The sequence below is a fragment of the Phocoena sinus genome, chromosome 13, assembly GCF_008692025.1.
Source record: "Phocoena sinus isolate mPhoSin1 chromosome 13, mPhoSin1.pri, whole genome shotgun sequence".
Taxonomy (NCBI): Eukaryota; Metazoa; Chordata; class Mammalia; order Artiodactyla; family Phocoenidae; genus Phocoena; species Phocoena sinus.
In genome coordinates this window covers 38,781,985-38,794,785 of record NC_045775.1, presented here as the reverse complement: position 1 = coordinate 38,794,785, position 12,801 = coordinate 38,781,985, and the positions used below count along the sequence as shown (strand labels likewise).

At 40.8% G+C, this 12,801-nt stretch overlaps 1 pseudogene; it reads left to right on the top strand.

The window, feature by feature from the left end:
* The first annotated feature begins 3,943 nt into the window (after window positions 1–3,943).
* On the top strand, window positions 3,944–4,896 carry LOC116763928 (annotated as a pseudogene).
* Window positions 4,897–12,801: the final 7,905 nt, after the last annotated feature.

Genomic DNA, 12,801 nt, shown 5'->3' with positions numbered 1-12,801 from the left:
TTATAATAAAATATTGACTATATTCCGTGTGCTAGACTAAAGCAAACTCTTGTTTACCACCAACTAGAGTCAAGAAATAGAGTTTTACCAGCTTGCTAGAAGTCTCCCTTTATATCCCTTCCCAAACACAACCCCAGCCCTCGTAAAGGTAACTGCTAGCTTTTATGGTAATTACTCCATTGCTTTCTGATATCCTTTATTAGATTTAGGAAGTTCCTTCTATTCCTAGTTAAAAGAATTTTTTAAAAAATTATGATTGAAGTTGATTTTTACAAATACTTTTTTTTACATTTTTTGAGATAGTCATAATTTTTCTCCTTAAATTTATTAATATGGTGAAATACTTTGATTTGCAAATGTTAAACCATCCTTGCATTTCTAGAATAAGATCAATCTAGTTGTATTAGCTTCCTATTGCTTCTTTAACAAATTACCAAACACATAGTGGCTTAAAACTAGCACATTTGTTATCTTACAATTCTTTAGGTCAGAAGGCCAGAATGGGTCTTAGGGGCTAAATCAAGGTGTTGGCTTAGAGCTGCACTTCTGGAGGTTCAAGGGGAGAACATGTTTCCTTATCTTTAGCAGCTTCTAGAGGCCAGCTGCATTCCATGGCTGGTGACCCCTTCCTCCATCTTCAAAGCTCATCACTCCAATCTGTGTTTCCATGGTCACATCTTCTCTCAGACTCTGATCCTCCTGCCTTCCTCTTATAAGGACTCCTGTGATTACATTGGGCCCACAGGGAAACTACCAGATAGTCTGCCCAGGGCTTCCCTTCCCTGGTGGCGCAGTGGTTGGGAATCTGCCTGCTAACGCAGGGGACACGGGTTCGAGCCCTGGTCTGGGAAGATCCCACATGCCGCGGAGCAACTAAGCCCATGAGCCACAACTACTGAGCCTGCGCGTCTGGAGCCTGTGCTCTGCAACGGGATAGGCCGCGACAGTGAGAGGCCCATGCACCGCGATGAAGAGTGGCCCCTGCTCGCCACAATTGGAGAAAGCCCTAGCACAGAAACGAAGACCCAACACAGCCAAAAATAAATAAATAAATTTATTTATTTATTAAAAAAAAAAAAGGATAATCTGCCCAGCTCATGGCCCTTAATTTAATCACATCTACAAAGTCCCTCTTGCCATGTAAGATTGATATTCACAGGTTTTGAGGATAAGGATGTGAACATCTTTGGGGCCATTCTGTCTCTGACATTGGTTGGTTTTTTTTTTGCGGTACGCGGGACTCTCACTGTTGTGGCCTCTCCCGTTGCGGAGCACAGGCTCCGGACGCGCAGGCTCAGCGGCCATGGCCCACGGGCCTAGCCGCTCCACGGCATGTGGGATCTTCCTGGACCGGGGCACGAACCTGTGTCCCCTGCGTTGGCAGGCGGACTCTCAACCACTGCACCACCAGGGAAGCCCCCTCTTATCTTTTTCATGTTTATAGAATTTATAGTGATATCTGCTTTTCATTCCTGGCATTGATTATTTGTGTGTTTTCTTTTTCTTGATAATTTGCGAGGATTTGTAAATTTTCTTGGTCTTTTCAAAGAACCAGCTTTTGATTTTGTTGATCCTCTCTATGGCATGTTATTTTCCATTTCACTGATTTTTGCTGTTATCCTTATTATTTCATTTATTTTACTGTATTTGGGTTTCTTTTGTACTTCTGTAAGAGTCAGGATTGGCTAAGTTAGGCTGCAGTAACAAACAATCTCCCCCAACTCTCAGGGCTTTCAACAACAGGGTTTATTTCTCACTCATGCTGCCTGTTCGATCCAGGTTAGCTGGGTTCTTTTCCACATTGTCTTCACTTTGTGGCTCACGCTGGCAGAACAGCCACTGTCTAGAGCATTGACAATCATTATGGCAGAGAGAAGAGACAGGATGGTGAACCATATGTAAAAATCCTGCCTAGATGTGACATGTAACACTTCTGTACACATTCCATTGACCGGAGCAGGAAATACAGCTAAACCTGATGCCAGTGCCCAGAGAGAGTGAATCTTTGTGAATAATAATATAGTATCCCATGCCTTATTTTCTAACTTTTTGAAGTAGAATCTTAGCCCATTAATTTTTAACCTTTCTTATTTTCTAATATATGCATTTAAGGCTATACATTTCCCGTTATCAGCTGTATCCCAAAAATATTTATACATAGAAATTTTGTTAACATTCAGTTCAAAATATTTTCTAATTTCCTTTGTGATACCTTACTTGAGCTATGTGTTATTAAGAAGTATTTCTTAATTTTCAAGTAAATGTGGAGTTAAAAAAATTTTTTTTTCTAGTGTAATTGCATTGTATCAGAGGATATGATTTGTATCTCTCAAATCTCAGATTTTTTTAGACCTCACTTTCAACAATGCGATCTTGGGAAGAGGACTTTGAGCCTCAGATGAGACCCTAGCCCTGGCCAACATTTTGATTTCAGCCTTGTGATACTTTGAGCAGAGAACCTAGTTGATCCTGGACTTCTCCCTGAACTGTGAGTTAATAAGTGGGTGTTGTTTTAAGCTGCTAAGTTTGTAGTAATTTGTTATGCAGAAATAGAAAATTAATACAGTGTTTCTGCTAGTTGATAAATCACTCAGTTTTTGTTTGTCTAAAAATGTCTTCTCAGACTTCCCTGGTGGTCCAGTGGTTAAGACTCTGCACTTCCACAGGTTCAATCCCTGGTCAGGGAACTAAGATCCTGCATTCCGCACAGTGTAGCCAAAAAAAAAAAAAAAAGTCTTCTCATCTTTATTCTTTTTTTTTTTTAACTTTTTCATGTTTATTCTTGAAGGATGGTTTAGCTGGATATAGAATTTTGGACTAGCAATTTTCTTTTAGCACTTAGACAATATTACACTGTTCTCTGGCTTCCATTGTTGCTGTTGAGAAGTCAGCTGTCTGTTGCTCCTTTGAAAATAATATTTCTTCTCTTCTGCTTATCTTTAATATTTTTTTGGTTTAATTTTTGCAGATTTATTTTAATGTTCCAAGAATAGATTTAATTAAATTATCTTGGAATTTGTTGCTCTTCTTGATTCTGAGCTTGAAGTCTTTTATCAGTTCTGGAAAATTCTTAGTTATTATCTTCAAATACTGTCTCTGCTCATTCTTGGCTCCAAGTAGACTCCATGTAGGTATAAGTAAGACCTTCTCACTGTATTCTGTGTCTCTTACCCTTGCTTTTGTATTTTCTCTCTTGTTGTCTCTCTTTACTTCATTCTAGATAGTTTCCTCTACCATGTTTTCTGATTCATTGACTCTTTCTTCTCATGTGTCTAGACTGTTGTTGAACCCATCCCTTGAGTTTTTAACATCTCTTATTGTATTTTTTTTGTTCTCAAATTTTTATTTGATTCTCTTTCCAGTCTGCTATTTTATCACTCTTCTATTCTATCACAGAGGGACATCTTCCTTGACTCCCCCCATAATCACCTTAGGCTTGTTTACATGCCCCACCCCCTGGCCGCTGTGTGCTGCCATGGCAACCTGGGCTCTAACAGGCATTTACCTGTTCTCTTACATTCTCTCTCCAGCTAGACTATACATATCTTGAGGATAGAGAATATTATTTACTCTGTGTCTCCAGCATTTATCACAGTACCTGGTAATAACTCAATAAATGTTGTGGAACTCAACTGAACTTTTACTAAAGAAACCTCCTTGACCATCAAACACTGCCCCACTTTGAGGAGATGGAAAAACTTCAGTTAGGTCTCCACTACTCACAACTGCTCTTTGTGTGAGGAGATTCTTCTATGGAGCTAAGAGCTGCTATTTCTGCATCCCGGCTGATGAGTGGAAAGCAAAATAGACACAGAAATAAGAGGCTAGGGGCATCTCAGGTGAGTTTCTGGGAAATTTCTGGGAATGAAGAGAAATTATTGGACAAGATCAAACTTTTCCAGGCTGTGGAGGGGCGGGCTGGAGATGTCGGTGCTGCCACGTCCTGGCGGCAGCTAGTGGAGCAGCAGCCTTGCGGGAGACTGTAGAGCCGGAGGTGGAGGAGGTGGGGCGGCCGCTGAAGCCAGATGTGGATCTAGTGCTGTGTACCCGGGTGGGTGAGAATCCGATGGGCCTGGAGAGGAGCGCCGACTGCAGGTCTATACAGACCTTACTGCAAAGATGAAACCTGATGAAATGCCTATGTTTGACCCAAGTCTACTCAAAGAAGTGGATTGGAGTCAGAATACAGCTACATTTTCTCTAGCCATTTCCCCAACACATCCCGGAGAAGGTTTGGTTTTGAGGCCTCTTTGTACTGCTGATTTAAATAGAGGTTTTTTTAAGCTACTAGGTCAGCTGACAGAGACTGGAGTTGTCAACCTGGAACAATTTATGAAATCTTTTGAGCACATGAAGTAATCTGGGGATTATTATGTTACAGTTGTGGAAGATGTAACTTTAGGACAGATAGTTGCTACAGCAACTCTGATAATAGAACATAAATTCATCCATTCCTGTGCAAAGAGAGGAAGAGTAGAAGATGTTGTTAGTGATGAATGCAGAGGAAAGCAGCTTGGCAAATTGTTATTATCAACCCTTACTTTGCTAAGCAAGAAACTGAACTGTTTTAAGATTACCCTTGAATATCTACCACAAAACGCTTGTTTCTATAAAAAGTTTGGATATACAGTATCTGAAGAAAACTACATGTGTCAGAGGTTTCTAAAGTAAAACCTTTTAAGAAAGACATCTGTCAAAGGAGCTGATGCAACAAGGCTACACTCTCTTCCTAGAGTTAAAATATTTTGTTGCTGCAACCCAGGGACCTCCATAAATACTGGATTGAAAAAAACACTGTAATACAAGTATAGTGACATTTAGAAGATTACTTTGGGCTGGTGAGACATGCTGAGTTTAGATTACAGATGAAATTGTTAAGGGGATGATTTTTAACCAAAGGAGTATATTTTTTTGTTTTGTTTTTTGTTTTTTTTTTTTGTGGCAGTATGCGGACCTCTCACTGCTGTGGCCTCTCCTGTTGCGGAGCACAGGCTCCAGACGCGCGGGCTCAGCGGCCATGGCTCACGGACCCAGCCGCTCCGCGGCATGTGGGATCTTCCCCGACCGGGGCACGAACCCGCATCCCCTAGCATCGGCAGGCGGACTCTCAACCACTGCGCCACCGGGGAAGCCCCCAAAGGAGTATATTTTTAACTTGAATCTTTTCTTGCACTGTATTTTTCTAAAGTTCGGCTTTATTTCTTAGTAGTCAGTATAGGTAGTAAGAAGTTATATGTCTGCTATCTGTACTGTTCATTAAAAAAAAAAAGCATACAGTGAATAAGGCTGTTTCTTATCACATTCATAAAATTAATATTTTTTTCAAAGAAATATATCTAAATACCACTTAGGGGTGTATCATTTCACATATATTACGTGAAATTGGATGTTAGACATATTATAACTAAATGTAGTTCAGTCCAACATTTGCTGATCCTAATACTATATTGGCAAACCTGGTGAGCCTTTAAAATAAGGAGAAATGAAAATTAACTTCTTATAAAGTGTGACAATTTAAATGTACATCTAAAAGTTGATATAATTCTAATGTAGCTGAAGTACCACCTGTCTTACATGTGAAATATAATTATTCATTTGTTTAAAATATCTAAGAGAAATATAAGGTACTTTTTAACCGTGAATTAGTAAATCCTGGCATATTATGTATTTCTAAGCTGATTTCTCATTTTTCCAGGGGTGTCCAAGCCTCTCTTCTGAGTAACATTTTTATGAAAATGGATTACAAAATTGAGTGGAGTATTTTAAAATGTATCATACTGCATTTATTACATTCTTAAAATGTTGATAGAAGCTTTTCTATTTAATGTGATTATAATGGTACTATTATTCTGGTCACTATCCTATTTTGATTTTATTTATTTTAATTATTTTTTTAAGTTGAAATAAGAATTAGATACTTCACTACTGGTTCGAATCTTTTACATTTCATGTTACATTAAACCTGTTCATATGAATAGTCTTTTGTTAGAAAAAACAAACAAACAAACTTTTCCAGGCTGTGGAATTACCCAGCCCTCCAAAGAATGAGGGACTCTTGCTGACATCTAAGTGGTACTGTTTCAGTGTATCTAGGAACTCAAGGCAGAGTGGTTTCTAAGAAAGGAATCTTGTACAACCAGTATGTTGAACACACAGGACTTGTGAGTTGTATTTGTCAAAGCCACTTTATTTTTGTCCTCCACTGACTTTTTAAAAATTTGAGGTATAGTTGACATACAATGTTATATGTTTCAGGTGTACAACACAGTGATTCACAATTTTTAAAGGTTATATTCCATTTATAATTATAAAATATTGGCTATATTCCCTGTGTTGTACTATATATCCTTGTAGCTTATTTATTTTATACATAATACTTTGTATCTCTTAATCCTCTAACCCTATCTTGTCCCTCCCTCCTTCCCTCTCCCCACTGGTAACCACTAGTTTGTCCTCTATATCTGTGAGTCTGCTTCTTCTTTGTTATATTCACTAGTTTGTTTTATTTTTTAGATTTCACATATAAGTGATATCATACAGTATTTGTCTTTCTCTGTCTGACTTATTTCACTTAGCATAATAATACCTTCCAAGTCCATCCCTTCCATGGCTCTTTTTTTTTTTTAAGTTTGTGTCTACATTTTAAAAAATTAATTAATTAATTTATTTTGGTTTCGTTGGGTCTTTGTTGCTGTGCGCGGGCCTGTCTCTAGTTGCAGCAAGCGGGGGCTACTCTTCGTTGTGGTCCACGGGCTTCTCATTCAGGTGGCTTCTCTTGTTGCAGAGCATGGGCTCCAGGTGTGTGGGCTTCAGTAGTTGCAGCACGTGGGCTCAGTAGTTGTGGCTCGTGGGCTTAGTTGCCCTGCGGCACGTGGGATCTTCCCGGACCAGGGATTGAACGTGTGTCCCCTGCATTGGCAGGCAGATTCTTAACCGCTGTGCCACCAGGGAAGTCCCCTTCCATGGCTTTCTAACGACTTCCAGTGGGGGTCAGGATGGTCTTTTCCTGGCCATGTGTAAAAGTCCTGTCAAGCTCATAAATTTTTCTGTGCATCCTTAGGTAAAAGTCCAGGGGTCACTTTAAGTCACAAATGTGGACTTAATTAATCAATGTTTAAATCCTCATTCAAAGATAATATTTCTCTCCCACTCCCACAAAGCTAGGGTCAATGGCAGGTGGGTGGTCTGCAGCCTTGGAGGAGGCTGTGTTCAGTTTCTTCTCTTTCTTACTCTCTTCCTCCTCATCTTGCTGCTGCTTCTGACCTTTAAGGTTGAAGTTGGAAAAGGAGCAGAGGGAAGGGGGATAGGAAAGTTCCTGGTAGAATGGATTTATAAGTTCTACACCTGAGGACCCATAGATTCCTGGCAGATGTTTAAAGCTGACTCCTAGGGGCTTTCATGGGAGACTCCTGGGAGATTCCCCCTTCTGGGTTCCTCAGACCCAGCTCCCTCTCCTCCTGCTCCTCTGCTTCCCACAGCCTCTGCTGCAGCAGTTGCCTCCCGGCCTCTAACGGCTGAGTCTCTTTTGAGAGACTGGCCACCCTCCTGGTCAGGCTTCACCCCAGGTGGACATTGCCTCTGCCCCCTCCTCATCTGGTCCCCAGAATTCTTGTCTCCTTTGACCTGTACTCTGAGGGTAGAGCGGTTCATGCCCAGATCCTCTTCTGTCTGCCAAGGCTGCTTAGCTTTCCAGGGCCAGCCAGTGGCGGCAGAGGCCACATCAAGTTCCTTCAGTGGTCAGTCTCCTTGAGGCCTCTCTCACTAGACTGGAGTGGAGGGAGCAGGTAACTCCTCAGATTTTCCCAAAGAAATCCTCCCCTCAAAATCGGCCCCCCTGCAACCTTCTCTTCTTCTGACTCTCCTATATCATCTTTCTGGGTGAGGGATTCCCTAGATGAGAGGACCAAGAGACAGGTAACCAGATTTTGAAAATTTCCTTTGAAGATCTGCATCTTTGTGGTCCACTCACACCTTTGATGATCAGTAACTATCATATCTTGGCATTTCAATCAAAATTTCCCTATTAACATCCTTCGTCGTACTTATTTGTTTTTTACTGGAACAAAAACATCATTATTTTTTCTGATTACAAAATGAATGTATGTTTCTTATAAAATTGAACTAATACATAAATGTAAAAGAATGCAGTGACCCAGGGCAATCCCACCTCCCAGAGATAACTCAAAGGTCGAATTTGCTATGTAGCTTTACACTTTTTTTCTTTGACACACTTGCACTCTTTGTTAATAACTAAAATGGGATTGTAACATACATGAACTCCAAGGAGGCTTTTCCCTTCCACCGTAAGGATATGTAAGCCCTCCCATCACCTATATACCTAAAAGTATCTTGCAGTGAAATAGGAGAAGAGAGAAAAGCTAAGAAAAGCTAAGAGACTGAGCAATTCCCTGGATAGACTGAGGATCTAAATGGACAGCTTACATTATTTAATTAAACTGTGATTTAGTGGAGTGGACTAAATTTAGTTTTCTCTCACTTTCCATCAAGATAGCTGCTTTAGAGGAAATAAGATCAGTTGTAGAAAACCAAAGGGCTGCATTTGTGTTTCATACTAGGGAGTATCATGTGAATTTTCAAATCCCTACTACAAATGAAATTGCTGGGTTGGACAGCATGCACCTTTTCAAGGCTTTTGGTGAGCATTTCCATTGTGAGAGTATACCCTCTCTTACATTTTCCCTATACCCTCCTAACACTGGATATTTACCTTTTTGCCAGTCTAATAAGCCAAAATTAAGAATTAAGCCTTTCTTTGATTTGTAACAATGTCGAGCAAATTTTGCATTAGGTTACGACACATGCTAGTTATTTAGGCAATACACGCTCTCTTTGCCCAAGTTTCCATGTTGATTTCCCAATAAAATCTTAGTTAAGTTTTGCCCCAGGCTCAGTTTTTAATCCAGGCTAAAACAAGTGGGCTCCAGAGCAGACTGTGAGAGGCCTGTTCCTTCCCTAGGCCCCAGGGTATAGGTGGGCCCTGACAGGAGTAAAGGCTGAAGGAGATACTTCCCCAAGGGACTTTGAGAGGCCACCATCAGGGCTGCTTCAGGCCTGATCAGTCACCCTCCTCCCTCCTAGGAGAATCTGCCCCACTCATTCATAGCCCCAAACCATGCCTAAGCAGGTCATTCCATGCCAGGGAACCTTGTGAATTTAGATACGAGTGACCACAAGACAGAAGAGGGGGCTCCTGCTCCAAGGGAAGCCAGGCCACTCATGGACCAATTAGCTGTTATGGATGGCTTGACGCACAAAAATGGCCTCAACCAGATTCTTCTTCCCAGGGATTTCAGCTAAGAAACCCAGAAAGAATTTGCTTGTAAACTGTGGAACTAAAGTTGTAAAGATAAGGAGGTAATGAACTGAGCCCTGGGCAAGCCCAAACCTGGCTGAGTCAGCAGGGAGAGGAAGATAGGCAGAGTAGAGGAGCTGTTCCCCCTGACCCAGGGACCTCTCCCTCCTGCAGCTGGGCCTCCAACCTTGGAGCTGCAGCCATCCTGCCTGACTCTGAGAGCCAGGGGCTGCGCAGCCGTCTGCTGTCCAGTCCACAGGAGGACTACAGTGCCTTCAGCTCTGCTCCAGGCTCACACTTTCTTGTGTCCCCAGTATTTATTTATTTATTTAGTTAGATGTGCTGGTGTTAAGTTGCTGCAGCTTGCAGGCTCCTTAGTTACAGCTTGCTGTCTCCTTAGTTACGGCTTGCTGGCTCCTTAGGTGCAGCAGGTGGGCTCCTTAATTGCGGCACGTGGGCTCCTTAGTTGTGGCATGCAAACTTTTAGTTGCAGCATGCATGTGGCATCTAGTTTACTGACCAGGGATCGAATCCGGGCTCCTTGCATTGGGAGCGTGGAGTCTTATTCACTGCGCCACCAGGGAAGTCCCCATCCCCAGTATGTTCCTAGATGTGGTCTCCGTCCATCACAGGTTGCAGGTGTAGATAATACATACCTCTGATCGACTCTGGATTGGCCTCACCAAGCCACTCAGAACACCAGAGGAAAGGTTTTGATCACAAAGGATAAAAAGTATGTGAGCATTTTTTTTTTTTAATTTTTAATTTTTGGCTGCATTGGGTCTTCGTTGCTGTGCGTGGGCTTTCTCTAGTTGCGGAGAGCAGGGGCTATACTCTTCGTTGCAGTGCACAGGCTTCTCATTGTGGTGGCTTCTCGTTGTGGAGCATGGGCTCTAGAGCGCAGGCTCAGTAGTTGTGGCACATGGGCTCAGTAGTTGTGGCTCACAGGCTCCAGAGTGCAGGCTCAGTAGTTGTGGCACACGGGCTTAGCTGCTCCGCGGCATGTGGGATCTTCCTGGACCAGGGCTCGAACCCGTGTCCCCTGCATTGGCAGGCGGATTCTTAACCACTGCATCACCAGGGAAGCCCATGAGCATTTCTTGAAGCATTTTGAGCAGATATGGAGCAAGTTTATAAGGACCTTCCAAGAAAAATAAGACAAAGTACACAATAGCATTTTACAATGAACTCTCTCCTTAAACTTGGATGGGAGAAAGTTGTTTATTAAAATCCTCTTGGCAATTCTGGTAATAAACCCAAAGGATGGCATCTAAAATGGACCTGCTTTAATCTCCTCTTCACCCACTCTACCTCCAAACAGTAAAGGATGAGCCATCAATCAGTATAGAGAGGTTCATGTAAACACTCTGCATGGTTCTTTGGATGTAAGGCAGCCCCTAAAATCTAACATTCTTCCAGAAGGATCGGAAGGATTCAAACCTTTACCCTTTTCTGAAAAAGAATGCTCTGTCAAAAGAAGTCCCTTTCATTTTAACACATTCCTTTCATCCATGTCAAGGGTGGTGTGAGTGTACTGTTGACCCTGAGAACACTTATCCTAATTACTTACAAAGAATAGTGAAACAACTGATGACTAAGCAGAGGGTTTGAGCTAATGCTTGGAGTAAACACTGTGGCTGGGAAAACTCCAGAACAAGTAACTACCTCCGTTCACGCAGCGGCTGTGATGCTGGAAAGTAACGTATCAATTGAAGTTTTGTAAAATTAAATATAATTAGAAAAGCAGAAATGATCATCATAGAAAATGCCCTCTATATGAAGAGACTTTTATAATGTGAATAGTCAGGCTGTAACCTATAGTTTATTGGGTTTGTTTAGCCAATGGCTTGTAAGGGTCCTAGTTTCCTGAATCAATACCCAGGGGCTCCAGCTCAATACTCACCTGCTCTGTAAAGCCTTCCCCTCCACCTGGGTTTTAAAATTCACTTTCATTCATCTCTGAACTCAATTTTAATATTGTCTGTGTCCTACATTTCAGCTCTTTTGGCTTTCAATATTCAATTCCTACAATGTCTCTTTTTTTTTTTAACGATGTACAATTTAATACATTTTAAAATGCTTCTCTTGCCTCGTCCTTCTTTTCTCTATTTCTATCATTGCATTATTCAGTATATTTATAATAATCAGAATTTCAGGTATAGGTCAACAGGTGTCACTATGATAAATAAAATTTTAAAAGTTTACCATTCTTTAAAATTGATATCAAAAGGTACAAACTTCCAGTTATAAGATAAATAAGTACTGGGGATGTAATGTACAACGTGGTGTACAACTGCTGTATGTTATATGTGACAAGTTGTTAAGAGTTCTCATCACAAGAAAAAACATTTTTTATTTCTTTAATTTTGTATCTATATGAGGTGATGTATGTTCTCTAAAGTTATAGTGATAATCATTTCATGGCATATGTTAAACCAAATCATTATGCTGTATACCTTAAACTTATACAGTGCTCTATGTCAATTATATCTCAATAAAACTGGAAGGAAAAAAATACTAAGTAGATAGGAAAAAATTTGATTAACTGCTTCATTCACGAGTCTATCCCTTCATTTACTGTTATTAAAACTGTGTGAGATATTGGGTGGAAAATAATTATTAATGTTACTTAGAGAACATTAAACCATAATGGTGGGAATCTGGGGGAAAGGCAGGAGAAAAGTCAGCATAGGAACTGGTTTGTGAATTGCCCTTTTTCCACCAAGTAAGTCAGTGATATAGTCAAGTTAATTTATTCTGAGCAGACACGTGTCAACATTTTACTGAAAAACAAGTGCAGTGTACTGAACTGACCTGTACTTTAAAAAAGTACTGGAAGCTGATTGGAAGCAGCCCAGATCCCTAAAGGCCAGTTCACAGAAGGATCAGTTAGTTCAATGTCCAAGCTACTCCCAATTTGCCAAATGTGTGATTTACCAAAAACTTAACTCTTGAAAATATCCAATGAATATTAAGGTATTTTTTATGAGTATCACAGGGAATATGTGTTATTCAGGATAGTCTTCAAGATATTACTGTCACATATTCTAATTTAAAATATTTGTATTCAATATGTTCTAGAATATATTTTTCTTCGTGTATATGAATATATTCCATAAATGTATTCACTCTGTTTCTTTCAAAACACCTTAAAATGCTGGTAAAATAAATAAAGCTTTCTGTTCATTGGAAAGCTAAGCTCACAAGAAAGTAGGGAACATTCTCATGGTCACAAAACTAAGAGGGAGTTAAAATTGCGGGGTAGGGGAGGAGCGGGAGTCAGATAAGGGGAGGCGGAGGCCTCTCTGGGGTTTACTGGTCTCAGGATCCAGGATTTTGAGTTTTAATGGACATATAGCAACAGAAGAGACCTTGGGTTAACAAGAATGAAGAGATAGAGTTGATGCTTTCACAGAAAGTTAGAACTCTGCAAGGGGCTGTACCTTTGGTGAAAGCGTGTACCAGAAACAAAACTGCAGAAATGCACA